This window comes from Mus musculus, chromosome 15, assembly GCF_000001635.26.
Source record: "Mus musculus strain C57BL/6J chromosome 15, GRCm38.p6 C57BL/6J".
Classification (NCBI taxonomy): domain Eukaryota; kingdom Metazoa; phylum Chordata; class Mammalia; order Rodentia; family Muridae; genus Mus; species Mus musculus.
In genome coordinates, this window is record NC_000081.6 from 83,270,955 (window position 1) to 83,297,570 (window position 26,616).

The following is a 26,616-nucleotide window of genomic DNA, read 5'->3' on the forward strand; positions in this document are numbered from 1 at the left end:
CCAAGGTAAACATCACCCACTGTCCTAGTCACCAGAAGAGGGATACCATGTTAGCAAGGGGCAACAACATGACAGACTGAGAGGCACGAACAGTTACAGCCATGGCCCTGCTGGTGCTCCTGGCAACGGAGCCCGAGTTTGCCTACACAACAGAGGACTTATCCCTTATTTCCAAAGATTCCAGTCACCAGTTCTGTTGTGTCCGGCCAGCGGCTCACATGTCTGGGTTCTGTTCTGGGAAGGCATCCTGGAATCTGGAAGAGAAGAGGGACGAGAGAAAGGCATAGCTAAGACAAAATTCTGATCAAAGCTCAATTTTACTAATTCGTGCACCGAGTTATGAAGGAAGGGGAAGGGGCTAATTCCCGCCAAGTAATCCTGGGGTCCAGTTGCAGGGTGACCACGTGTATGGCTCCAGAACAGCAAGGCGGCAGGCTCCAGCAGTGGGCGTGGCTGAACGATTGAGCGGCAGGCTCCACCCTGATGCAAACAGTGAAACCTGAGCAAACAGGTTTCAGGCTGGGGAGGGAAGGTTACACAGTTCAACAAAAATAAGAGACTGTGATACACCTCCAGGGAAAGAAAATCCTGCCACAAAGACAAGCAGAAGCTGTGATCAAACAGATGCATCAGTGGACCTTAGAGGTAAGCAAGCTCATTCAGACATTCTCCAAGCCATGTACCAGGTTTAAAACACCTTGTGGAACAGGTGCTGCACAAAGGTGTGCCCTGCCAAAGAGTCAATGTCTGCCACACTATAGTAGATCCAGGGAAAAGACACTGGGAAGACAGACCTGGTGTCTACTGGGAAATAGACTTTACTGAGAAAAATATGTGTATGAATATCTTCTGCCAAAACAATAGTGTCAGATAATGGCCCTGCCTTTGTTGCCCAGGTAAGTCAGGGTGTGGCCAAGTACTTAGAGGTCAAATGAAAATTATATTGTGTGTACAGACCTCAGAGCTCAGGACAGATAGAAAGAATAAATAGAACTCTAAAAGAGGCCTTGACAAAATTAACCACGGAGACTGGCGCAGACTTGGTGCTCCTTCCTCATGCCCTACTCTTTTTGAGATCCTTTATGGGGCTCCCATGCCCATAACTGTCTAAAATGATGTGTTCAAACCTATGTTGTTATAATAATAATCTGTATGTTAAGTTAAAAGGCTTGCAGGTGGTGCAGAAAAAAGTCTGGTCACAACTGGCTACAGCAAACGAGCCGGATACCCCAAGGACATCTCACCAGTTCCAGACAGAGGTCTGATCTACGTGCACCTGCGTCATGCTGAGACCCTCAAGCCTCACTAGAAGGGTCCCTGCCTAGTTCTGTTTACTATTCCTTCTTATTATGTTTTTGTTATAGCTTATAGTCCTCCAGCATCAATACCAACCTATAGTTAAGATAGAAAAAGAATATGATTTCTATTCTCCACATAGAGATATAGACTTCTGAAATTCTAAGATTAGAATTACTTAGTAGAAGAAGAGGGGAATGAAAGAAAGATGAAATTTCAAGACCTGTAAGTCATATAAAGTACTCAGAAATTGCTGGTTTTTTGTGAGGTAGAGACTGCCTGGGGCTGAGAATAAAGAAAACCAAACCTGGGTATCCCCCGTAGTTAAAACATTCCTGGGAACAGCTTAACCTTAAAGATAAAGAGGAATGTGAAGACATAACAGGGCTATCTAAACTGAGTCAACAACTCACAGAACTCTGACACCCTGCACGGACATGTAATTTTTCTGCTGATGTTTGAATAAGCCAATAGTGTGTTGCTATGCTGAATTCCACACCCCTAAGGCCCTTACCCCATAAAAACCCCTAGCTTCCGAGCCTCGTGGCTGACATCCATTATCTCCTGTGTGGGATGCATGTTGGTCCGGAGCTCCGTCATTAAATGACCTCATGTAATTACATCAAGATGGTCCTTCGTGATTTTTTGGGTGCACGCCGAATCGGGAATTGAGTGGGGGTTTCCCCACTAGGTTCTATCACATCTTCTATGGAAGAGGTTTGGCAACTATGACGGTCCTGAAACAAATCCCCACAATCCCTATGGATTATGAGGTATGAATAATAATAATAACAATGAATTATGATGATGATGGTGACATATTTTCCAGACAGGGTCTCTTTGTGTATCCCTGGCTATCCTGGTACTTGTCCTGTAGGCCAAGCTGGCCTTGAGCTCACAGAGATCCGCCTGTCTCTGCCTCCTGAGTGCCAGAATTAAAGGCATGTACCACCACTGCTGGCTCAGGGTCAGGGGTTGAAAAACCACTCTCTGGCACCAAACCAGCACAACAGCTGTTTCTGCTGCTACTGTTTTCTGTGGAATGGCACATTAAAGATATCTTTGTTTTCCCTAGTGCCAGGATTGAAGGCCTGGCTAGAAGATCTTGTTTCCCACCCTGGCCGCAGAAGGCTTCCTAAGTACCCCCCACACTTGTCATTCCTGATGTCCCACGTGGAGGGGGACATCCACACAACGACAGTGAAACTCTTGTCTTTGCAGTACTCCACATGCAGCTCAGAGTATCTCCTAGGCTGGATCAGTGGGTGCCTGGTGAGTCTTGTCTGGCTGACGCTATAGGAATGAACCTGAGTCCAGAGAAAACCCACGGTGAGGGTTGGGGGAGGGGGGGGAAACGTCCAGGTTCTTGAATGTCATAATGAGGATTTGGACTGGGGCCACACGTGGCTGATGATGGAAATGAAGATGGATTGTTCATGAAGAAAAGGGGGCTCCTGAGAAGGGAAGCCAGCTGGAGAGCTGGACCTGAAACTGCACAAGTCTTTTACATATTCCCAAAGCTTCTGCTTCTCTCTCATTTGAAGAGCAAAGGTCAGCTTCTGGCATGCTGATTTGTTACATGCAGCTAGGTGTGTGTGTGTGTGTGTGTGTGTGTGTGTGTGTGTGTGTGTGTGTCTGTCTGTCTGTCTGTCTGTCTGTCTGTCCTGTTCAGTCATCTTCCTTTATCATTGGTTTCTTTTTTCTTTTCTTTCTTTCTTTTTTTTTTTTTTTTTTTTTTTGGTTTTTTCGAGACAGGGTTTCTCTGTGTAGCCCTGGCTGTCCTGGAACTCACTCTGTAGACCAGGCTGGCCTCGAACTCAGAAACCCACCTGTCTCTGCCTCCCAAGTGCTGGGATTAAAGGCATGCGCCACCAGGCCCGGCTTATCATTGGTTTCTTTTCTTTTAAAAACCTTCTATTTGTTATTATTATGGAGCAGGTGGCACCTGGCTCTATGGCACAGGGAGTGGAACTAGCCCAGGAGAAAGCCTTTTGTTGCAGTTAACAAAGATGAAAAAGGAATGGAGATCTGAAGACTCCTTTGACATCAGCCATGGAGATGCAGAGTTTGGAGTTTGCCCAGCTGGTTTAAGAGCCCTTGAACTTTGGACTTTGAACATTGTTGTGACTGCTATAGACTATGAGGACTTTGAAAGTTGGACTGAATGCATTTGCATTATGCTATGTTTAAGTTTGGAGTTTGCCCAGCTGGTTTAAGAGCCCTTGAACTTTGGACTTTGAACATTGTTGTGACTGCTATAGACTATGAGGACTTTGAAAGTTGGACTGAATGCATTTGCATTATGCTATGTTTAAGTATGGCCCCCATAGACTCATGTTTTTGAACAAGTCTATGAGGGCCAGGGAGTGGAATGTGATGGTTTGTATATTCTTGGACCAAGGAGTGGCACCATTTGGAGGTGTGACCTTTTTGGAATAGGTGTGACCTGGTTGGAGTAGGTGTGTGTCACTGTAGGTGTGGGCTTAAGACTCTTACCCCAGTTGCCTGGAAGTCAGTCTTCCACTAGCAGCCTTTGGATGAAGATGTAGAACTCTTAGCTCTGCCTGCGCCTTGACAGCCTGGATGCTGCCATGCTCCCACCTTGACGATAATGGACTGAACCTCTGAACCTGTAAGCTAGCCCCAATCAAATGTTGTTTTTTTTATAAGACTTGCCTTGGTCATGGTGTCTGTTCACAGCAGTAAAACTTTAACTAAGACAGAAGTTGGTCTCCACACATGCAGAGGTCAGAGGACATCTTTGTGCTGTCCATTCTCTCCTTCCAAGTTCCCCTGGGTTCCAGGGATGAGGGTGAGGTGGGACATCTGGGTCGTAAGACCAGGAAGGTAGTCTGGATGTGTCATGAGGTGACCCTCTGATGCCTCACAGGGTGGGATGGGACTGGGTGCACATCCAATGAGATTGTCGGGTTGTGCAGGACTCCAGGGTGAGGATGGGACCCCAGGGCTCTTCAGAGAATGATAAAGACCAGGATGCTGCCTAGTCCCAGGTTGGAGCAGTTGGACCCAGACCAAGCAGGACCCTGTATGCTTCAAAGCTCAACAATTGAAAGCCTCTAGACAGGCTCTTCCATGGAGTAGAGCCTCCTCATCCCAAGATCTCAAAACACAGGAGTAAGGGTCCGCCCCCGCCATGTCACTCACTCTGGTGGCTCTCAAAAGCCAGCATGCAGGAAGCCTTGGGCATGGCTAACTGTTCTTGGGGCCATCACTGAGGCTACCCAGTTTTAGTCTCAGCACTAGGAGGCAGAGGCAGGCAGACCTCTGTGAGTTTGAGGCCAGCCTGGTATATAAGAGTTCCAGGCCAGCTAGGGCTCCATAGTGAGACTCTGTCTCAAAACACAAAATCAACCAAGCAAAAGGGAGAGTTTTACCAGGACAACACCAAGCAGGAAGCCTGACATCAGAGTAGAGAGGACTGCTTTGGTTTTGTTTTGGAGATGGTTTCACATAGCTAGCTCTGTGTCTTAGGTAGGGTTTCCATTGCTGTGAACAGACTCCATGACCAAGGCAACTCTTATTAAGGGACAACATTAATTGATACTGGCTTAGAGGTTTGGAGGTTTGGTGCATTATCATCATGGCAGGGAGCATGGCAGCTTCCAGGCAGGCATGGTGCTGGAGGAGCCAAGAGTTCTGCATCTCAATCCAACTACAGCCAGGAGAGACTGTCTCTTCCACACTGGGCAGAGCCTGAGCATAGAAGGAAACCTCCAAAGCCCACCCCACAGTGACACACTTCCTCCAACAAGGCCACACCTCCTACTCCCTAAGGCCAAGCATATACAAGCCACCAAACCCTGGCTGCCCCCAAACTTACTACTTTTTTTAAAAGATTTATTTATCTATTTTATGTTTATGAATACACTATAGCTGTCTTCAGACACACCAGAAGAGGGTATTGGATCCCATGACAGAAGGCTGTGAGCCACCATGTGGTTGCTGGGAATTGAACTTAGGACCTCTAGAAGAGTCAGCTCAGTGCTCTTAGCCTCTGAGCCATTTCTTCATCCCCTCAAACTTACTATTTAGCCAAAGATGATCTTGAATTTTGATCTTCCCAAGCACTGGTCTGAACCTGGTCTTTGACAGGACTTTGTTTGACACAGAGTCTCACTATGTAGGCTGGCCTGGGATTGCTCCCTAGACCAGGATGGCCTCAAATGCATAGAGATCCATCTCCCTCTGCCTCCTGAGTGCTGGGAATAAAGGTGTGGCCACCATGCCTGGCTTTTGAGAGGACTTTGTTCTTGGCCCATGGACATACACGATGGGATGGGAGTCATCCACAGCTTTTAGGCAGATTGCAGCTCCCTCCATATCTGTCCCTTGATCCCCCTGGAGAAGCGGGGTGAAGGGGCAGACTTGTGTCATCCACCCTGTTGCCCTTATCACTAGACAGCACCTTCCAGGTCCACCTTCTGTCAGCCTGTGCCCCAGCAAGTCATCAGAAAGTAACCTGGCCAAATGTTTTCCAAGGAGGGTGTCTTAGTCAGGGTTTTACTACTGTGAAGAGACACCGTGACCACAGCAACTCTTGTAAAGGAAAATATTTCATTGGGGCTGGCTTATGGTTTCACAGAGTTAGTCCAGTACCATCACGGCTGGAAACATGGCAGCAGGCAGGCAGGCATGGTGCTAGAGAAGGAGGGAGAGTTCTACATTTTGATCTGCAGGCAGCAGAAGGAGACTGTCGTGTTAGGCCTAGCTTGAGCATAGGAGACCTCAAAGCCCCACCTCTACAGTGACACACTTCCTCCAACAAGGACACACCTCCTAATAGTGCCACTCCCTATAGGCACTATTCAAACTCACGAGTCTATGGGGGCCATTCCTATTCAAAAAAAGGCAGGGGCATACACAGGAATCAGAGTGTATCTATAGTCAGGGGGATGCCAGGTACTGAAAGGAATCCATGGGAAGGAATTGGTTAGGGACAGCCAAGACCATTCAGTGTAAGAGGTAGGGTACACCTACCTCTGGGAGGCAGGAAGAAGGTTGGGATACCCACATAGTGTCTCAGCAGCTCTTGTTCTATGGAGCTACAGGCCATCCAGAACCCCCCAGGGTTTGTTTGTTTGTTTGATCTGCTATTTAGGAAGAATGGTCATCTCTTAGGTTCAGGGCAGCATGCTGTTAGCAGGAGCCAGAGCAGTGTGCCATCAGTCACAAGGACTCTGGTTCTGGGAGCCTGTGACCTCCTTAATGGAGGGGGTCAGGCTGTCCATGTCTGTTCAGCCTGAGCTCTAACTGGATTATCTAGGCATCTGGCTCCATTCTGGCAGGTTCCCTCGCTCTCCGAATGGGCAAGGCCAGCTGATTGATCCTGATTATGTCTTCATGACTCATGGCTGGGCTTTCCTGGTCTGACACAGAATCTTTCTAAGGGAACCAAGCAGGGAACGAGGCCAGCCCAGTTTTCCCAATATGCTTCTGTGTGCTCTGCCAACACCCCCACACCCAGACCTGTAGATGGCCTGCATCGCCACCACCCTGGAGGACCATATGGCTCTCTCCTCTTGTCTTAGTCAGGGTTTCTATTCCTGCACAAAACATCATGACCAAGAAGCAAGTTGGGGAAGAAAAAGGTTTATTCAGCTTACACTTCCATGTTGCTGTTCATCACCATAGGAAGTCAGGACTGGAACTCAAGCAGGTCAGGAAGCAGGAGCCGATGCAGAGGCCATGGAGGGATGTTATTACTGGCTTGCTTCCCCTGGCTTGCTCAGCTTGCTTTCTTATAGAACCCAGGACTATCAGCCTAGGGATGGCACCACCCACTATGGGCCCTCCCCCTTGATTACTAATTGAGAAAATGCCCCACAGCTGGATCTCATGGAGGCATTTCCTCAAAGGAAGCTTCTCTGTGATAACTCCAGCTGTGTCAAGTTGACACACAAAACCAGCCAGTACACCTCCTTAAGTAGGTTATGCCTCCCTTTGAGGCTCTGAGCTTTTGTCCTCTGCCCCAGAGTAGTGAGAGGCAAAGGAGAGGAGTCTAAGCCTGCTCTCTGAACAGGGATGCTCTGAGAGTCACAGAGTATACCCAAAATGTATGTTACTGCCACCATTACCAACCACCACCATCGTAATCTCTATCAGGACCATCAGTTCACTGTCATCACCTGCATTATCATCACCATCCTCATCCTCATCGTACCTCACTACTCTCCTTGTTATCAATCCTGTCATCACTGTGGTCCATTCCCACTATGAGATATGCAACACTAAGAATGAAAAAAAAAACCCACAGAAAAGCCTCTCAGAGGCTGGGGGTATGTAACTCTGTTGGGTGGCCTCCAGTCACAGAGATCTACATGCTCTGAGTTATGTTTTGGTTTGGTTTGGTTTGGTTTTCCGGGCAGGGTTTCACTGTATAGCCCTGACTGTCCTGGAACTTACTCTGTAGACCGAAGTGGTGGCTTGAATATGTTTGGCCCAGGGAGTGGCACTATTAGGAGGTGTGGCCTTGCTGGAGTAGGCGTGGCCTTGTTGGAGTAGGTGTGGCCTTGCTGGAGGAGGTGTGGCCTTCTTGGAGGAAGAGGAGCAGAGGCTGTTAGGCAGAGAGACCTTTGGGAGATAATAAGGCTGTGAGACTGGAGCCCTCACTTCTGGGCTTTGAACCTTCATCAAAGATGTCCCCAAGAGCGCCTGACCCTCTGTAGTTTAAGGGCATAGCAAGAAGAGTAAAGGCAGTGGCTGTCGGCAGACTCTGGGTTTGGAGGTGCCCTGACCTTAGACTTCTGTCCTCTAGTGGTGGGAGAGACCAGTGACTGTTTCTCCTCCTCTTCTTCCTCCCTTTTTCTCCCTGTCTCTTTTCTCTTTTTTAAAGACAAACTCTTAGCCTGGGCATGGTGGTGAACGCTTTTGACCTCAGCACTCTGTAGGCAGAGGCAGGCAGATCTCTGTGAGTTCAAGGCCAGTCCAACTACAGATCATGTTCTAGGACAGCCAAGGCTACACAGAGAAACCCTGTCTTGAAAAAGCAAAACAAAACAAAACAAAAACAAAAACAAAATAAAATAGGTGTACTCAAAAGAAAGGACATGGAGGGAGTTTCCTGGCAGGTCTACATTGCCTCTGTAAGAAAGACAGAAGGGCCAGGAGCAAGATTCCTGGCTCTTTTCACAGGACCCAGGGTGCGAAGACTCAATGCCAGGTGTGTCACCTTGCTGGCTCTTGCATTTGCTTAAGCTAACTGTAAACATCGCCTTGTGTTTTAATAACAATGAGAGTGCAAGGACTAGAGGTGTGCGTGCGCCACGCACCATGCCACGGGTGCCCATCTTCAAGGATGCTCGTGTATCGTAGTTTGTGCAATTCTTTCTAGTGAGCCATCGTGTGGGAGGACTGTTCTGCATGCTGTCTCATCCATAGGTCACAGGAACTTCATGGCACTTTTTTTTTTTTTAACCCAGGCTTCCATGTACAAGTGTCTTATTTTGAATATAATAACGTAGGGTCAGCTGGGCTTAGTGGTAGAAGTTTGTCATCCAGCAATTTAGGAACAGAGGCGGGAGGATTACAGTTTCCACAGCGTGAGTTCAAGGCCAACTGGGATAACCGAGCAAAGGTGCCTAGGGAAGTAGCTCAGTGCTAAAGTTCTCGCCTAGCATTTGTAGGGCTCCGGTTTAGTCTCCTGTGCCACCACAGTGAAAGTGGGAGGAGTGAGACACCCCCCCCACACACACACACACCCGCCATCATTTGGACTCTGTCCACAGGTGGCTATCACATGGACTGCGTATTTGCATATAAAATAAGTTCATCTAAATAAACCCTGATGTGTTTTGAATGCTGCTTATCTACTCTAGAATTTCCTGTTGAAAGCTAACTCCACCATCAGCAGAGCATGTCCTTCCAGTTCCCTCCCTCCGCTTGCCTTGTGGTTCCATTTGGACCCTAGGCAGGTTGGGTGAAGCCACTCACCATGGTGGAGAGGGGAAGGGAAACCTCTCTCTCTTCCAAAAACGCCCTCACAGGCTCACCTGGAAATAGCATTTTGCCAACCCTCTGGACAAGTCTTTTTTTTTTTTTTTTTTAAGATAGCTCTCCACAGCTCTGGCTGGCCTGGAACTCAAGAGAGATCTACCTGCCTCTGCAATCCAAGTGCTGGGATTAAGGGCATGAACCACCACACTGAACACTGAACATCTGGGCAGCTCTTAAGAAAATGAGCCATTGGAGCTGGTGAGATGGCTCAGTGGGTAAGAGCACTGACTGCTTTTCTGAAGGTCCTGAGTTCAAATCCCAGCAACCACACGGTGGCTCACAACCATCTGTAATGGGATCTGACGCCTTCTTATGGTGTCTGTGTCTAAAGACAGCTACAGTGTACTTACATATAATAATAAATAAATCTTTGGACCAGAGTGAGCAGGGCTGGAGTGAGCAGAGGTCCTGAACGTCTGTGGTCATTGGGAACACATATGGTGCACACATGTAAGCTGGTGAGATGGCTCAGTGGGTAAGAGCACTCATAAGACAAAGAAATCTAAAGCACATGCACAAGAGTGCTCGCATGCGCGCGCGCACGCACACACACACACACACACACACACACACACACACGCACACACACAGAGCATGAAAGCTGTCGACTCTCTCAGCGTGTTCAAAGGATATGTCCTTTACCACAACATAGTCAAGGCTGCTGGCCTTTCTGTTTCTTTCTTTCTTTTTTTTTTTTTTTTTCCTTTGGCTTTCCCAGACAGATTCTCTCTGAAGCGTTGGCTGTCCTGGAACTCACTCTGTAGACCAGGCTGGCCTCCAGCTCACGGAGATCAGCCTGACTCCTCCTGAGTGCTGGGATTAAAGCTGTATGCACCACCACTGGCTAGCTTGGCCTTTTTATTTGTTAAACCACCAAATCAAGCGAGGACCATGTTATTACCTCTGTGGAGAACAGAAAGAGAAAGGAAGCCCTTCGTGTGTGGCCTCTTGTTCCACGGTCGCTGTGCTGCTTATACGCATATCTGTTCCTCCCAAGCTAAGGTGCAAAAGAGGTGCTTTTCAGAGCTGAAGAGATGGGTCAGCGGAGCCTTTGCTGTTCTGAGTTTGAATCCCATTTGGATCCCAGCACGCATGTGTCAGATGTTTCACAATTGACTGTGACTCCCACCCTATGGAATTCAGTGCTCTCTAACGTCAGCAAGTACTTGTGTATACGCAGACACGTAAATAAATGATCTTGTGTGTTCTTCCTCTCTGCCGCCACAAACGCAGCAGGAGCATGCGCACACAGACTCTGCCCACTCCTACGTGTGAGCTCTCCTGGGATAAACAGATGTCATCCGACAGTAAACCGAAAAGAGTGAGAGGCTTGCTTGGGATCCTTGGGAGTGGCAGTTGGGGAGCTGGGTTCAGCCAGCTCAGAGCCAGTGACCAAAGAAGGCAGAAAATGCATCTGTGCCCACAAGAAAAGCCATCCCCTTTGGAGCATCTGAGAAAAAACAGGGCCCTGTGACGAGGCCGCGTGATGGCTGAAAACTTCAGCAAGAGTGAAGCACGTCAGGAATTTCAGTGCTGGAGAGATGGAGGCAGCAGGATCCGGAGTTCATAGCCATGTTTCCCTACACCGAGTTTGAGCCACCCAGGGCTACTTGAGGCTCTGAATCAACAAACAGAGCGATAGCAAAAGAAAGAACAAATGAAAGGGCTGGGATGTCAGTGCCTTCACAAATAAAGAGCATGTTAAACAAAGAAAGAACACCTTAAACAAGCATTTACACCTGGTGTAGGATCAAAGCAGGTGATTCTAGTAATTGGAATGCAGAGGCAGATGGATCTCTGTGAGTTCGAGGCTAGCCTGGTCTACATAGTTAGTTTCAGGACAACCAGGGCTAAACAGAGAAACCCTGTCTCAAAAACAATCAAACAAATAAAATTTCTAAAAAGACCTGAGTTCAGGGGCTAGAGAGATGGCTCAGTGGTTAAAAGCACTTGCTGCTCTTGCAGCGGGCTCAGGTTTAGTTCCTAGCATCTGCCTGGTGTTATTACACACATGATCCAGAGGATCCAATTCCCTCTTCCGGTCTCTCTGGGCACCAAGCATGTATGTGGTGCACAGACATACAAGCAGGCAAAATACTCCTACACCTAAAATAAAATAAAATACAACATAAGGACCTGAGCTTGTGTCCCCAGCACTCCTACAGAAAGCAGGCAGTGGCAACACTCCCCTGTAAGCCCAGGACCGGGGAGTTGAGGACAGGAGGATTGCTGGCTAGACAGTCTAGTTGAATACAAAAGCTTCAGCTTCAGTGAGAGACCTAGTCAGTTAGTTCCCTGCTGAAAGACTACATTTCCCAGCGTCCCTTGCAGACCATGGTTTCTGCCCCTCTTAGCTGCACTACATCTCATCCTCTTCTGTGGGCTTTTTGGCCATCCATACTCACAGGTAACAATATATTTCTTCACCACGAATAGACATTGTCCCACCTAAGCTCAGATCAAGCGTCTCTTTCTGCCTTTGGTATGTCTACAGCTGCTTTTTAATAATAAACACGGTCAAACTCAAGCAGTATGCAGTCAAGAAAGACACTGGTACCAGCACACATGTGAAAGATCCAGCTATACCACTCCTGGGCACATACCCAAAAGATGCTCCACCCCACAAGGACATGTGTTCCACTATGTTCATAGCAGCTTTATTCATAATAGCCAGAAACCGAAAGCAACCAAGATGTCCCTCAACTGAAGAATGGATAAAGAAAATGTGGTACATTTACACAGTGAAAGACTACTCAGCTATTAGAAACAAAGACATCATGGCATTTGCATACAAATGGATGGAACTAGAAAACACAATCCTGAGTGAGGTAACCCAAACCCAGAAAGTCATTCATGGTATGTTCTCACTTATAAGTAGCCATAAAATACAGGATGTCCATGCTATGCTCCACAGACCCAAGGAAGCTAAGTAACAGGAAAGACTCACGGGAGGATTCATGAATCTCACTCAGAAGGAGATATAAAATAGGCATAGGGCCAGGCGTAGTGGCACATGCCTTCAATACCAGCACTCGGGAGGCAGAGGCAGGCGGATTTCTGAGTTCGAGGCCAGCCTGGTCTACAAAGTGAGTTCCAGGTCAGTCAGGGCTATACAGAGAAACCCTGTCTTGAAAAACCAAAAAATAAAATAAAATAAAATAGGCATTGGAGGTGGATGGAGGGAGGAAACTGGATGGGAGATGGGGTGGGGAGGGGAGCTGAGGTAGGGACCAGGTGTGGGAAGCAGGGACAGGAGAGGGCTGGGAGAGAAAATGGAAATCAGTGGAGGGACATCTCTGGAAAGTGCTAAAGACCTAGGATGGGGGGAGGACTCCTAAGAGTCTATGGGGGTGACCCTAGCTGAGACTCCTAGCAGCAGGGGACATGGAGACTGAAATGCCTACCTCCTATAGTGGCAGGACTTTCAGTGGAGGGAGGGGGACACCAACCCACCTACAAAACCTTCTACCCAAAGTTTGTTCTGCTTACAAGGGATAAAGATGTGCAGGGATAAAGATGGGGCAGAGACTGATGGAATGGCCAACCAATGACAGGCCCAACTTGAGACCCATCCCATGGGTAAGAACCAATCCCTGGGGGGGAGGGTATGGGGGACTTTTGGGATAGCATTTGAAATGTAAATGAAGAAAATACCTAATTAAAAAATGTTATATATATGAAAAAAGAACCAATCCCTGACACTATTAGTGATACTCTGTTATGCTTGCAGACAGGAGCCTAGCATAACTGTCATCTGAGAGACTCCACCCAGCAGTGGATATAAACAGGTGAAAGAGACCCACATCTAAACATTAGGCTGAGCTCAGGGAGACTTGTGGAAGAGTGGGGGTGAGGGGTGCAGAGATTGAGGAAGCTGGAAGGGTCAAGGACACTACAAGAAGACCTACAGAGTCAAGTAACCTGGGCCCATGGGGGCTCACAGAGACTTGAACCACCAACCAGAGTGTGTAGGGGCTGGACCCAGGCTCCCTACACATTTGTAGTAGATGCGCAGCTTTGGTCTTTATGTGGGTCTCCTAACAACTGGAGTGGGGGTCGTCTCAGACTCTGTTGCCTGCCTTTGGATTCCCTTCCCTTAGCTGGGCTGCCTTGCCTGGCCTCAGTGGGAGAGGACGTGCTCAGTCCTGCTGAGACTTGATGTGTCAGGGCCAGGGCAGGTTGGGATGCATGGGGGGGGGGGGGGGAGGGGGAGGGGGCGGGGCTTCTCCTCCTTAGAAAAGGGGAGTGGAAAATGGGGGAGGGGCATGCGAGGGTGGGCCTGGGAGGAGAGGAGGGAGAGGGGTTTCGGTGGGGATATAAAGTGAAAAAATTAAAAATATAAATTGAAGCCGGGCGTGATGATGCACGCCTTTAATCCCAGCACTCGGGAGGCAGAGGCAGGCGAATTTCTGAGTTCGAGGCCAGCCTGGTCTACAAAGTGAGTTCCAGGACAGCCAGAGCTACACAGAGAAACCCTGTCTCGAAAAACAAATAAACAAACAAAAAAATATAAATTGATAGACCTTGAAAACAAACAAAGAAACAAAATGAGAGGCTGCTTACCGGGAACAGTGCAGCAGTGGGTAAGGGGGCTCAGGAAGGCAGCCAGCCTGCCCTGGATACCATGAGCCACCATGGGACAGGGCACAGAGGCTTGTACCGTCAGTACACTTACCAGCTATGTTGGTCGGAGCATCAGGTAGGTGGCCCACAGCCAAGGTGGGCGGTCTCTTCTGTCGATTCAGGACACAGCAGTGGCTGTCCTTAGCTCGAGGGTTGGTGGAGGCTGGAGGTCATCAAAGACACTCAGGGACACACTCTGTGATGTGTATCTGCCAGTCGGGAGACAGCTAAGTTAGGCACAGTTTGGCTAGATGACTGCAGATAATTGACTCAGCACCACGGAGCAGTCTTTTCCCGAAGCCAGGCCTAGGCAGTCTGCAGGGTCTTTAATATAGAAGCTATTTCAGCTTACAGAAGCCTCTGATAGGAGTGGGCCCTTGGTAAGGATGCCCCACAGCCTTTGACTCCACAGGAAGAGCAGCAGTGTAGGGACCCTCTCACTGACTCATCTTCATTCCACCGAAAGGATCCTTTTTGGTTTGGTTTGGAGACAGGATTTCTCTACGAAGCCCTGGCTGTCCTGAATCTCGCTCTGTAGACCAGGCTGGCCCCCAACTCACAGAGATCCACCCACTCCTGTCTTGCCAGTGCTGGTTTTAAAGGTGTAAGCCACCATGCCCCGTCCTTTTGAGTTTTTTTTTTTTTTTAAGATTTATTTATTTTATGTATACGAGTGCTCTGTCTTCAGGCATTCCCGAAGAGGGCATCAGATCCCATTAACGGTGGTTGTGAGCCACCACCATTTAGGTGCTAGGACTTGAACTCAGGACCTCTGGAAGAGCAACCAATGCTCTTAACCGCTGAGCCATCTCTTCAGCCCCCACTTTTTCCTTTGGTTGGTCCTGAACTGGGTAGCTCCAACAAACCTTGAGCTTTTAATCCTCCTGGCTCGGCTTCCGAAGCAGCCTCCACCCAAAGCCCAGCTTCGATGTTATCATCATAACTTTTCATTTTACTTTTATAGGGACAAGGAGTCAACAAACATTTCTGTGTGCTGTGCAGGAGCCAAGAGCAGAGACTCAAAGGCCTTTTTCTCTTGAGCCAAGTTTTAGGCTGGCCTCAAACTCATGATCATATTGTCTAAACTTCCTTAGGGCTGGTTATGGGTGTATGTCACAACACTTGGCAAACAAAGTCTCTTCAGAGACCTCCACCATTCCACAGAGCAACGTTCTGTGACAGCTAACATCATGTTGCTGTTGTTGTTATTATTATTATTATTATTATTATTATTATTATCTCACCTTCTCATGCCATGCCAGACAAATGCTCTACAACTGAGCTCTATCCTTTTCCCTTTTCCTTTTTTTTTCTTCGAGACAGGGTTTCTCTGTGTAGCCCTGGCTGTCCTGGAACTCACTCTGTAGACCAGGCTGGCCTCGAACTCAGAAATCCACCTGCCTCTGCCTCCCAAATGCTGGGATTAAAGGCGTGCGCCACCACTGCCCGGCTTTTTTCTTTTTTTTTTTTTCTTTACTTTTTAAAAAAATTTTTTTTTATTTTATGCACATTGGTGTTCTGCCTGCATGTGTATCTGTGTGAGGGTGTCGGATCCTGGAGTTACAGACAGTTGTGAGCTGCCATTGTAGGTTCTGGGAGTCAAACCTGGGTCCTCTGAAAAAGCAGTCAGTGCTTCCAACTCTCCGGCCTCCTAACCTCTCTCTCTAAACAACAACAAAAACAACAATAAAACAAAAAACCATTTATATTGAAACAGGGTCTTAATTGGGGGCTGGTCCTTAACTCAGTCTGTAGTCTGGGAAGGTCTTGGATCTTTGCTGCTTCTACCTCGGCTTCCCCGGTTGCTGGGAATTCCAAGGCTGGCTATCAGGCCCAGCTCAACTTTGTCTTCTGGTGAAGGGGTTTTTCTGACAGCACACTGTATGTTCTGAACATAAAGTCTGACCTTACCTCTTGGCATTTTTGTCTGGTCTGTTGTAACACCCCACCCTGAGCTCCCAGAGCCACAGGGATTTTCTCACAGTTGAGGGAGGTCACAAGTGCAAACTGAAAGGATCAGCAGGGTGGCACCTGCAGTGAGAATTTTGCTTTCTTTAAAAACCCAGTTGTGCTATGTGACTATGTTTTTGTTTTCATCCCAGGAGAGGGATACGGGGCTGCTTCAGATTGTCCACAGCAGCTGATTATGATTTGTCTCATGCTCTAGGAGGGCTGCGATTCTTGCCAGCTACAGATCATTTACATTTGGGATTCTGGGGACTCGTGACAGGGTATAAATGTGAGAGACCCAAGAGGGCCTGGGGTGGCTGCTGCTCCCCTTGCTGGTGCTGCTGCAGTTTGTCAAGTGTTGTGAGCAGAGAGACAAGAAGGAATTGGATATTTTGACAACGAAGATTAGATTGTCCCAAGGAACATAATGTCCCTTAATCAGCAGGAAGTAATCTAATGAGGTTGACACCCCCTTTCCCCTCTAACCTCTTTCTCTCCCACCGAGTGTCACGGATTGGAACGGATTGGGGTGGAATAAGGGTGGAGAAGGATGGTAGGTAAAAGAACCAAATAAAGTAGCCAAAACTATCCCTACTGCCATTTTCTTGGCTTATGGACACTGGCTTCTCCGTGTCTTCAGGTTGTCCATTCCTTGTGCTCCTAGGCAATGATCCTCCTCCTCCTCCTCCTCCTCCTCCTCCTCCTCCTCCTCCTCCTTCTTCCTGACTTATTTATTTTATGTATGTGAGCACACTGTAGCTGTATAGATGGTTGTGAGCCTTCATGTGGTTGTTGGGAATTGAATTTTTAGGACCTCTGCTCACTCCAACGCCCTGCTCACTCTGATTGCTCAGGTGCAAAGATTTATTTATTATTATACATAAGTACATTGTAGCTGACTTCAGACACACCAGAAGAAGGAGTCAGATCTCATTATGGGGTAGTTGCTGGGATCTGAACTCAGGACCTTTGGAAGAATAATCAGTGCTCTTACCCGTGGAGCCATCTCGCCAGCCCTCTTGACTGATATCTTATCATAAGGACACACATCACTCTAGGTGGGGGTGGGGGTGGGGGGGCAGCCACAGGGCCAGATTTCCCTCAGTTGCTTCCTTATTATGTTCCAGATGCAGTCACTGGCTGAGGTACCTGGAGTCAGGACCTTAGGAAGACCATAGTTCAGGCTGTAAGGAGTAGGCATTCCTTATTCCATCATGAGACAAGACCTTACCCACCACAGTGTGGCTGCCACACTAGTCCTGGAGAGATGGGGCAGGAAATGTCATCTTTACAGTTTGGGTATCTCTCTGCCTTTGGTATTGGGATCAGTGTTTTGTACTGGATAGAATCATTATTGTTGCTGCTATTGTTATTATTTGTTTGTTTGTTTTTATGGGGAGGGCATCAGGTGACCTGTACAAATTTTCTTGGTATCTCAGTCCATTTCTGTTGCTGTAAAGCTAGTATTGAAGATGGGGTTATTTACTTAAAAAAAAAAATTTACTCCCAGGCTGTGGTGCTGCACACCGAGGCACGTGGATCAAGGCCAGCCTGACCCACAGAGTGGGTTCCAGGACTCCAGGGTTACACAGAGAAACAACGTCTGAAAATAAACAAAAACAAAAAGAAATGTACTTACTCAGTGTTCTTGAGGCTGGGAAGTTCAGGGCAACAGTGCTGGCCCCTTCATGATCTTCTGTCTGGGCTTCTGTATTCAGTGGACATTGTGTGGCGAGAGAGTGTGTCAGAGAAAGCCCATCTGTGCTATGAAATCACTTCCCAGAGTCCACTGATCTGTGAGCAGGCAGAGTTCTCATATAAATATCAAATTATAACAATAGCACTCATCAGCAACCCGTCTCCAGACCCCCAGGATGGATGAACGTGGCCTTGTGGGAATGTGTATGAAGCATTAGAGCCCAGAGAGGGTCTCACCACATCCACACCTGCCGACCACGTGGTTCCAGGGTCACTGAGCTGGGAACCAGGCAGGGTCGACCCTGCGAGGTCAGTGTGGTCCCCATGTGGTCCCCTCCTGGCTCCTCCCTGCATCAGCTGTGACTGCACCTTAGCTGGCCTGAGTTTGCATTCTCTTGCCTGCATTTCTGTTCCCAGCATCGCTCTGAGCTGTGGAATTCACACCACTCACCTGCATCCCCGTGGGCTGCTCTGAGCCAGGTATTCTCAAATCAAGCTCGGAGACATAATACCAAAATCACAAGGAGCGTGCTAATGTGATTTATGAACAGAAACAGTACAAAAACTCGTCAGCTGAGATTGTGGCTCCTCTGGACCTCAGAAGTCACACTGGCCAGAAAGGGGCAGGAGTCAGGGTGGGAGACATGGCTCAGTTGGTGGAACACTTGTTTAGCGTGCAGGAGACCTTGGGTCCCATCTCTGGCAGGGCTTAAAACCATGTGGTGACATATCCTGACAATAGACCTGAGGAGGTGGAAGCAGGAGGATGAGGGGTTCAAAGCCATCCTCAGGTACAGCCTGGGATACACAAGACAAGAGATTCAAAACGAAAGTGGGTGGACCTGTTAACTGTAATCCCAGATACTCAGGAAGCTGAGGCAGGAGGATCACAAATTCAAAGCCAGAATGGGCAACATAATCTAACCCCAACTAAAAATGGATGTGCCTTGTTGCATAGAAGGTTGCTTTATTTTGTGAAAGGGTCTCACTATGTAGCCTTGGCTAGCCTGAGACTCAGTATATAGACCAGGTTGGCCTCAAACTCACAGAGATCCATCTGCCTCCCAAGTGCTACAATTAAAAGCTTATACTTCACACTCAGTTACACTGAGTGTTTATTGAAGTTTAGGTAATGTGTTTTGTTTTTAATTTCTTTAGATTTATTTTTTTATTCTGTGTATTTGTGAATGCCTCTTTCTCTGTATGTGTGCATATATATTGCAGTGCATATATACCTAGTTCTCTTGAGGGCCAGGAGAGGGTGTCCAGTCCTCTGGAACTTGTGAAGAGAACCAACCAGACTGTGTGGTGTGGTTAGGTTTTGTTTGTTTGTTTGTTTGTCTGTCTGTCAGCTTGACATAAACTAGAGACATCTAGCAAGAGTGAACCTTAACTGATAAAACATTTCCATTAGGTTAGCTTATAGGTTAGTCTTGTAAGGACATTTTCTGGATTAATGGTTGATGTAGGAAGGCCCAGCCCCCTGTGGGCGGTGGTCCTGTGTTGTATAAGAAAGCAGGCTGAGCAAGCCAGTAAGTGGCGCAAGTTGTTTTTGGTTTGCACAGTGAATCACAGCACTAGAAAGTGAACCAGGACACATGGTGAGTCTAGGCTTGGCACGAAAGACCTGTGTTCCGGGGCTTCATTCGTTTATGGGCTGGACCTCAATCAGATGAGAATGATAAGGAAGAACGTGAAGGGCTGGATGGAGCAGAGGTCCTGAGTTCAATTCCCAGCAACCATATGATGGCTCACAACCATCTGTACAGCTACAGTGTACTCATATACATTAAATGAATAAATCTTTATAAAAGAGATGACGTGAAGTTGGACACTGAGGACAGCCTCCCCACACCATCCTCCAGCCCCGGGGAAGAAGATCCTGGGCTTTGGGGGTCCCTGGGAGGAACCCACAGCAGTCTCTAACCAGTCCTTTGTCCCCGAGTTTTCAAGTAAAACATGCTAGTCAATATGGTGACCCTCAGGGAGGTCATGTAGCTAGCACCCTTTCTAAACCCATTTGTTCCTTCTCCCTAAGACACAAATGCCAGGTGGTAGCTGAGCCCCATCCTCCCCAACAGGCACCAATTGGTTTCTGCAACAAGTGCAGTGGGGCTCAACTCCCTGGAGACCTTATCCTGGTATAAGTTGGGGTGCTGGGCACAGCTGCAGGGCAGTGTCTTTGGGGGCTTTCTCAGCTGCAGTCTAGCTGAGGCCAGCAAAGGGAAGGCCACGGTGGTCTGGTTGGGGAAGGCGTGTAGCTGGGGGTATCACCCTGGCGCTAAATCTCAGAAAGCCTTCGGGAACTGAGACCTTTGTTTCTATAGGGTCAGCACAGTCAGGGAAGCCATTGTCTTCAGTCCTGCATATGGCTGCCTGATTCTCTCTGCAGAAGCCAAGGCTGGCTTCTCCTGCAAGGCTCTTGTTTTCCCACGGGGTGAAGCTGCCTAGATGATCATGATCTTTACCAGGAGTGGCATAGGTACACACATGCTTTTCTCAGCCTCTGGGGCCCATCTGTCCCTGGGTTTATCTCCCAAAGCCATGGCCTGTGGAGACTCAACAATTAGCTCCAAGTGAGGCTCTGCGCCTCTGGGATCAGACCCAGCTGTGTCAAACACTGGCCATATTGCCTGAGCTGACTAGGATAGCTGAGGGGTGGAGACAGTTTCTGGGCCAGAGTTAGCCTGTTATACAGCTTTATTCTATTCTGGAGGGTCTCCTCCTCCTTCTTTCTTCTTCTTTCTTTCTTTCTTCTTCTTCTTCTTCTTCTTCTTCTTCTTCTTCTTCTTCTTCTTCTTCTTCTTCTTCTTCTTCCTTCTTCCTTCTTCCTTCTTCCTTCTTCCTTCTTCCTTCTTCCTTCTTCCTTCTTCCTTCTTCCTCCTCCTCCTCCTCCTCCTCCTCCTCCTCCTTCTTCTTCTTCTTTTCTTCTTCTTCTTCTTCTTCTTCTTCTTCTTCTTCTTCTTCTTCTTCTTCTTCTTCTTCTTCTTCTTCTTCTTCTTCTTCTCCTCCTCCTCCTCCTCCTCCTCCTCCTCCTCCTCTTCGTCTTCTTCTTCTTCTTCTTCTTCTTCTCCTCCTCCTCCTCCTCCTCCTCCTCCTCCTCCTCCTCCTCTTCGTCTTCTTCTTCTTCTTCTTTGTGTAATCTTCGAGAAGAGTGGAGAGTGCACAGCATCCCCATGTTCCCCTGTCTGAACTGCCCCCCCCCCCCACCAGGCTGGTTCCAGGCGCCGCCTCTGTCTAACTCTTCTGTTGCTGTTTAGAGACATCATGAACAAGACAACTTAAAGGAGAGTTATTGGGGCTTACAATTCCAAAGGGTTAGAGTCCAGGATCATCATGGTGGGGAGCACGGTGGCAGGCAGGCATGGCACTGGGACAGTGGCTGAAAGCTTACATCCTTATCTGCAAGTAAAGGGAGGAAGGGGGAGAGGGAGAGAGAGACAGACACTGGGACTAGCATGGGCTTTTGCAACCTTAAAGCCCAGCCCCCAATGACACACTTCTTGTAACAAGGCCACACCTCCTAATCCTTTGCAAACAGCTTCACCAACTGGGGACCAAATTTATGAGCCTATGGGGCCCTCCACATTCAGACCACCATAATCTCCCTCCAGCTGTGGTCAGGCAGATGTGGCTTCTATCTGAAGGATGTCACAAATCCCAGTGAGACTCACACTGCTGTCCCTCTGGAGCCATTGGGCTTTGAGACTTCCTAACACTGAGTTTCCCCTGTCAGACCCTAAGCCTCACTACTGCCTGGCTTCTGTGTGACCAGAGATGAGTCCCAAGGGGCCAATTCTGTGGCTCGTCTCTATCTGCCATGTATGTTCCTCTCTTTCTCCACTGTGCTGCAGTCCATAGGCCCTGCCGCAGAGCTCAGAGCTCCGGCTGCCCATGGGCCCGGATCACACAGGGAAGGGCCTGAATCCCGGGCCTGGGCATGTCCCCATTGACTTCCTTTCTGTGCAAGTCTCCACACTTTCCAGGCATAACCTCTGTCCGAGATTCCACAGCGACTTCCCGACTAAGCAACTGTGACACATCACTGAGCAGGGTGGTGGGGGTGGGGAGGTCTGGTTGTGGTTAGGTTGTAAAGTTCTCAGACCTAAATTTTGAAACATCTGAGGTATCAGTAGTGTGTGTGTGTGTGTGTGTGTGTGTGTGCATGCACAGACACACGTGTGGGGACACATGCGGGATACCACACACTGGGTTTTTAAGTTACACAATTTGTCTCCATTTCATTTGCAAAAGTTGCTATTATCATTTTATGCTTTATCTGTGTTGGGGGAAATCACATGGCATGAGCGTGGCTATCAGAGGACAACTTCTGGGAGTTGCTTCTCTTCAACCATAAAGATCCTGGAGATTGGATTCAGGACATCAGGCCCAGGGTCAAGTGCCCACTGAGCTATCAGCCACAATTCTGTTCTCTGGACAGTTATGTTTGTACCCGACTTTATGTTAGAGTTTTGCGATTTGTTTTTTTCCTACAGTCTCCCAGAATGCCTTCCTGAGGGGCTTAGTTGGTGGGGTCACCCCCTGCCCCCAGGCCATGTTCCCCTTTGGGGCCAGGTAGGGTCTGTCACCATCTGGAAGGAGTCACAGGAAGTCTTTGCTTGATTTAACCGGGGTCCTATGGGCTGTTGTCCTGAAAGTTGAAACTTGGCTTAGTCGGCCCAGGGAGGAGCCCTGCCTGACTACAGACTCACTTCCTAGGACCAGTGACACTAGCTGCCCTAGGCAGCCTTCTATTGCTGTCTAAACATCCTGGCCAGTTGGGGGAGGGAAGGGTGATTTCGGCTTACATCCAGAAGTCCATCACATAGGGCAGTGGGGGCAGGAACTGAATGGAGGCCACAAAAGATGCTGCTCACTGCCTTGCTCCTCGTGACTCACCAGCTGCTTTCTTTTTAAGTTTTGTTATCATTATAGTTTTATGTGTATGGGTGTTCTGCCTGCACGCATATCTGTGCAGTGCCTGTGGAGGCCGGAAAAAGATGTTTGAATCCCTTGAAACCGAGGTTACGGATGATTGTGGGCCACCATGTGGGTGTTGGGAACCGAACCTTAATCCTCTGCAAGAGCAGCCAGTGCTCTCGACTACTGAGCCTTCACTCCCGTCCTCAGCCTGATCTCTTCTACAACCCAGGACTACCTGCCTAGGGCATGCACCGCCCACAGTGGGCTGGACCCTCCCATACCAATCTCTGGTTAGGAAAATGCCTCCACAGACTTGCCTACAGGCCAACGGAGACATTTTCTCAGTTGAGGTTCCCTCTTCCCGGATGACTCCAGCTTGAGTCAAGTTGACATAAATGTTTAGCCAGCACAGGGCTGAGGACCTCACTGCTTGTCCAGGCTCCACTGGGTTCCAGCTGTTTCTCCCTGGATGGGCTGATGAGGAACTGCCCCAGCAACCTCTGTAAAGCCTGGGGGTGGGGGGATTGGGTCACTGCTGGCTCTGCAGAGGGACTTTCCGGCAGGATCTGATGGCAGCTAGGAAGGTCATTTAAAAAAAATCTATTTCCTGTTTACTGCAAGTCTAATACACGCATAAAATGTATTTCAATTTTATTTCACCTCCCCAACTCCTGAATCCTCCCCCACAGCCTTTCTTGATTTTAGGTCCTCTTAGGGAGGTCATATTATACGGCAGGCAGCCATTGGCTCCTTTCAGCTCCCCCAGGCGTTGGCATCCATTTGCCTTTCATTGGTCTCTACCCTGGCATCCAGTCAACCCTCGTTATCCTCTGGTACCTGCTAATTTCTGACTCTTCTACTCCAGAGCCAAGGAATCTGGACTTTTGTACCTCTTACTGTGTAGGCTCCAGACCAACTACCCAGGTTGGGCCAGGAGAAGCCCAGGAAACAGATGTGTTTCTTCTGAAAAGCCTGCAGACCTGGCTCACTTGGGGCCTGGCCAAGCCCTTTCTTCTCCAAGGTCTGTGTGGTGGGGTAGGGCACATAAACTGCCTGTTTCAAGCCAAAAGGAAAGGGCCATTAGAGTTTCTTGCAGAACAGAGCCCAAGAAGCTGGGCCTTTGAGGCCATGGGACAATGGCTCATGGCCAGGAACCAATGCAACTCACCAAGTCTAGGAGATGGGGGAGGTAAGCCAGGGAGGTCTCCGAGATTTCTGGGTCTGTCAAAACAGTCTGGGGCACGTGGATGATCATGAAGAAGCGTCCTAGTAGCTGGGTGTCTCAGTTTCCTCAACCATTAGACACAGCTACCTGTACTGTCTCCTCTCTGTACTGTCTCCTCTCAGATCTGCTGCAGGCAGTGCGGTGTGTGTGTGTGTGTGTGTGTGTGTGAGAGAGAGAGAGAGAGAGAGAGAGAGAGAGAGAGAGAGAGAGAGAAAACCTGTGTACTTGTCTCCTCTGTGCTGGGAGCTGAGCTCTGCCCACCATGTCTCTCAGTTGCCCATTCTTTCCCAGTAGAATTTTATGTCTGCGGAGGGTTAATGCAGGCAGCCTTTCCTTCCTCTTTAGCAGCTCGAAGTAGCAATTTGTGGCCAGTAAGAGGCAAAGGGGAAGAAGCCAGGATTGCGAATTCACTTGTCTCCCTTCTCCCTGCCAGGAGTTGCCAACTCCATGGCTGGAATTAGGGAAGCCATGTTGAGGGCAAGTGGATGCAAGCCACACCATGATCTTGGCTGAGATGGGGAACAGGGGCCTGGTTCCTGAGGCCATTGTGGTAGGAGATGTTTACCACATGGTATCTTGATGCTGCTTCCTGTTGTTACAGCAACTGAACACAAAGTTACTTTTTTCCCCCTTTCTACATTTTGAGACAAGCCTCATGTAGCCCATGCCTTCAAACTGACCATGTAGTTCAGGATAACCCCAAGCATCTGAGCTTCCTGCTTCCACCTCCTGAGTGCTAGCACCATGGTATTTCAGGTGTGGACCATCAATGCCCAGTTTATGCTGTGCTGGGAGTCAAACCCAGGGCCTTGTACAAGCTAGTCAAACACTTTACCAATGGAGCCAACTCCCGAGTCCCATGAGCTGGAAGGTCTCCACCTCTGTGGGATCTCCCCGGGGTGGGGGTGGGGTCCACCAATAGTCGCTCACTGTCCTGCATTTGAAGCTTTTCTCATCCGGCTCTGGGGTGCCTCATTGATAGACTGTCTACCCCTTCTGTGGCTGGTCCTTCTCTTTCTGTAGCTGCTTCTTCCTCATCTGACCTCTTGCTTTGTATTGGTGGGTCCTAGCCCTGGGTGGTCCCAGTCTCTTGTCCTTGAAAGCCAGCTCTACCCTGATAGCTCGCATGGGCCTCTGTAATGCTGCCCTCTGAACCCCTGACAGAGACAGACACATCTGTAACCAGAACCCTCCATTTCTTGCCCTAGCTCCTCCACCTGCCCCATGCCAACCACTCAGCCTAGCAGGCCCTTGACCTCTTCATCCCTCATTTACACTTTCCAGCAAACCACTCCACCATTATCAGGGTTCAGCCTCAGCTCTCTATCTTCCAGTCTTTACAGACTGGCTCTTCTTCCCTGGATATTCACCACGGTCACTGGGAGAACCATAGTAGTATGTGGGGAAGAGGCCAGGGAGGAGGCAACACTGGCTCTGGCAAGCTGAGGGCCCATTCATAGAGTCTCTGACAGGAACAACCCAGCTTGGTGTGAATGCTGAGTAATGATGGTCACCAGTCATGGGTGGCCACACTAGTAGGGACTTTCCAAGTACATCGAAGCCTGCTGAGGTACAGGAAATGCCCGTCAACTCCCAGGGGATACAGACAAGGGCTGCTGGAGTCCCGTCAGGTACAGGAGTTCCTCAGTTGAGGTTTGTGTTCAGGGGCTGGGGAGTGGGATATGACTCACCTTGGGGAAGGAAGCCATATTGGTACAGGGGTGGGAAGGGTTCCAGAGCCCAGATTCAGCACCAGGCCCTGGTTTAACAAGACCAGTCCCATCCTTTCTAGACAGTGCCCCTATGTCACCTTAGCTGTCTTAGTAGGAGTAGCAGAGATGTCAACCAAGCACAGGGGATCAGAGAAGAGCCATTTGTGTGTCTGCTGGATAGTATGTGCTTGGCTGGCAACAGATGTTAGTTACTGTTGTTTTATAAAAATATAGGGAGAGAGAATATACTTGGTGGATGTGCAGGGGAAAGGGGTGTCTCTGAGAGCCCATGCTGAGGCATCCCTTCTCCCTGAGGGACCAGTCACACGGACTATATAGTTTAGAATAGAGTTTATTCAGGGCATGGGAAGCAGAGCTGAGAGGGTAATAAAGACAGAGAAAGGGGGGGGGGCGGAGAGAGAGAGAGAGAGAGAGAGAGAGAGAGAGAGAGGCCGGCCATGAGCACATGGAGAGGGGGGAAGGGAACGGGGAGAGGGGGAGCAGGAGGGAAGAGGACAGAGCAAGAAGGCAAGAGAGAAAGAGAGGAGGGGCAAGGAGCCCCTTTTATACTGAGTCAGGCACTTTCTGGCTGTTGCCAGGTAACTGGGGGGCGGAGCCTAGACAAAATGCTAACAGCTGTAACCACTGAGTTTCTACAGCAGGTGAAACACAGGCCTGGGCTATGTACCTGAACCACATACAAAAGGGGCAAACTGGGCCAGAAAAGCACAGTCTCTATAGTGCACCCACAGGCCTCAGGATCCAGCCTGTCCCCACTGAAGGCTGTCATCTCTGCTCCCCTGAGACGAAAGTCAGGAGTAGGGTGGGGAAGGGAAAGCCTGTTGGCAAAGGTGAACCCGTGTCCCGAGGAAAGGATGACAGAATGATGACAGCCGTACCAGCAGCCCAGCATAGCCTCAGTGTCTGCCGTCATCCCTGTGGCTCCTCCCAACAGAGCAGTGACTCAGGATCTTCAGTGTGCTAACAGGACAGACGGACCACCTTGTCCCCAGGCACTTAGGTTTTAAGTCAGAGACAAGCTGGGAGGCTGCGCTCCATCCCAGGAGGCCTGTGTCAAACTGGCTAGGGATCAGAAGGGTCAAGGGGCCTCAGAGCGGGGGCCTGGAAGTTCTGACCACAGCGAGGGTTGATGGGGAGAGATGGCAGGGGCTAGAG

The 26,616-nt window shown here is 49.0% G+C and overlaps 1 long non-coding RNA gene across 3 annotated transcripts; it reads right to left on the reverse strand.

Annotated features, from left to right (window-relative positions):
• On the reverse strand, positions 1 to 25,832 carry Gm32788. 3 transcript variants are annotated; one of them, XR_384278.4, is made up of 4 exons: positions 23,672 to 25,832; positions 17,522 to 17,676; positions 13,985 to 14,141; positions 1 to 254 (listed from the first exon to the last, which is right to left on the reverse strand). It is a non-coding gene; the product is annotated as a predicted gene, 32788 (long non-coding RNA). The 3 variants fall into 3 exon arrangements; XR_875505.3 differs by having other exon boundaries at positions 20,887 to 25,831; XR_875506.3 differs by lacking the exon at positions 1 to 254 and adding an exon at positions 7,811 to 7,887 and having other exon boundaries at positions 20,887 to 25,832.
• Between the last annotated feature and the right edge of the window lie 784 nt (positions 25,833 to 26,616).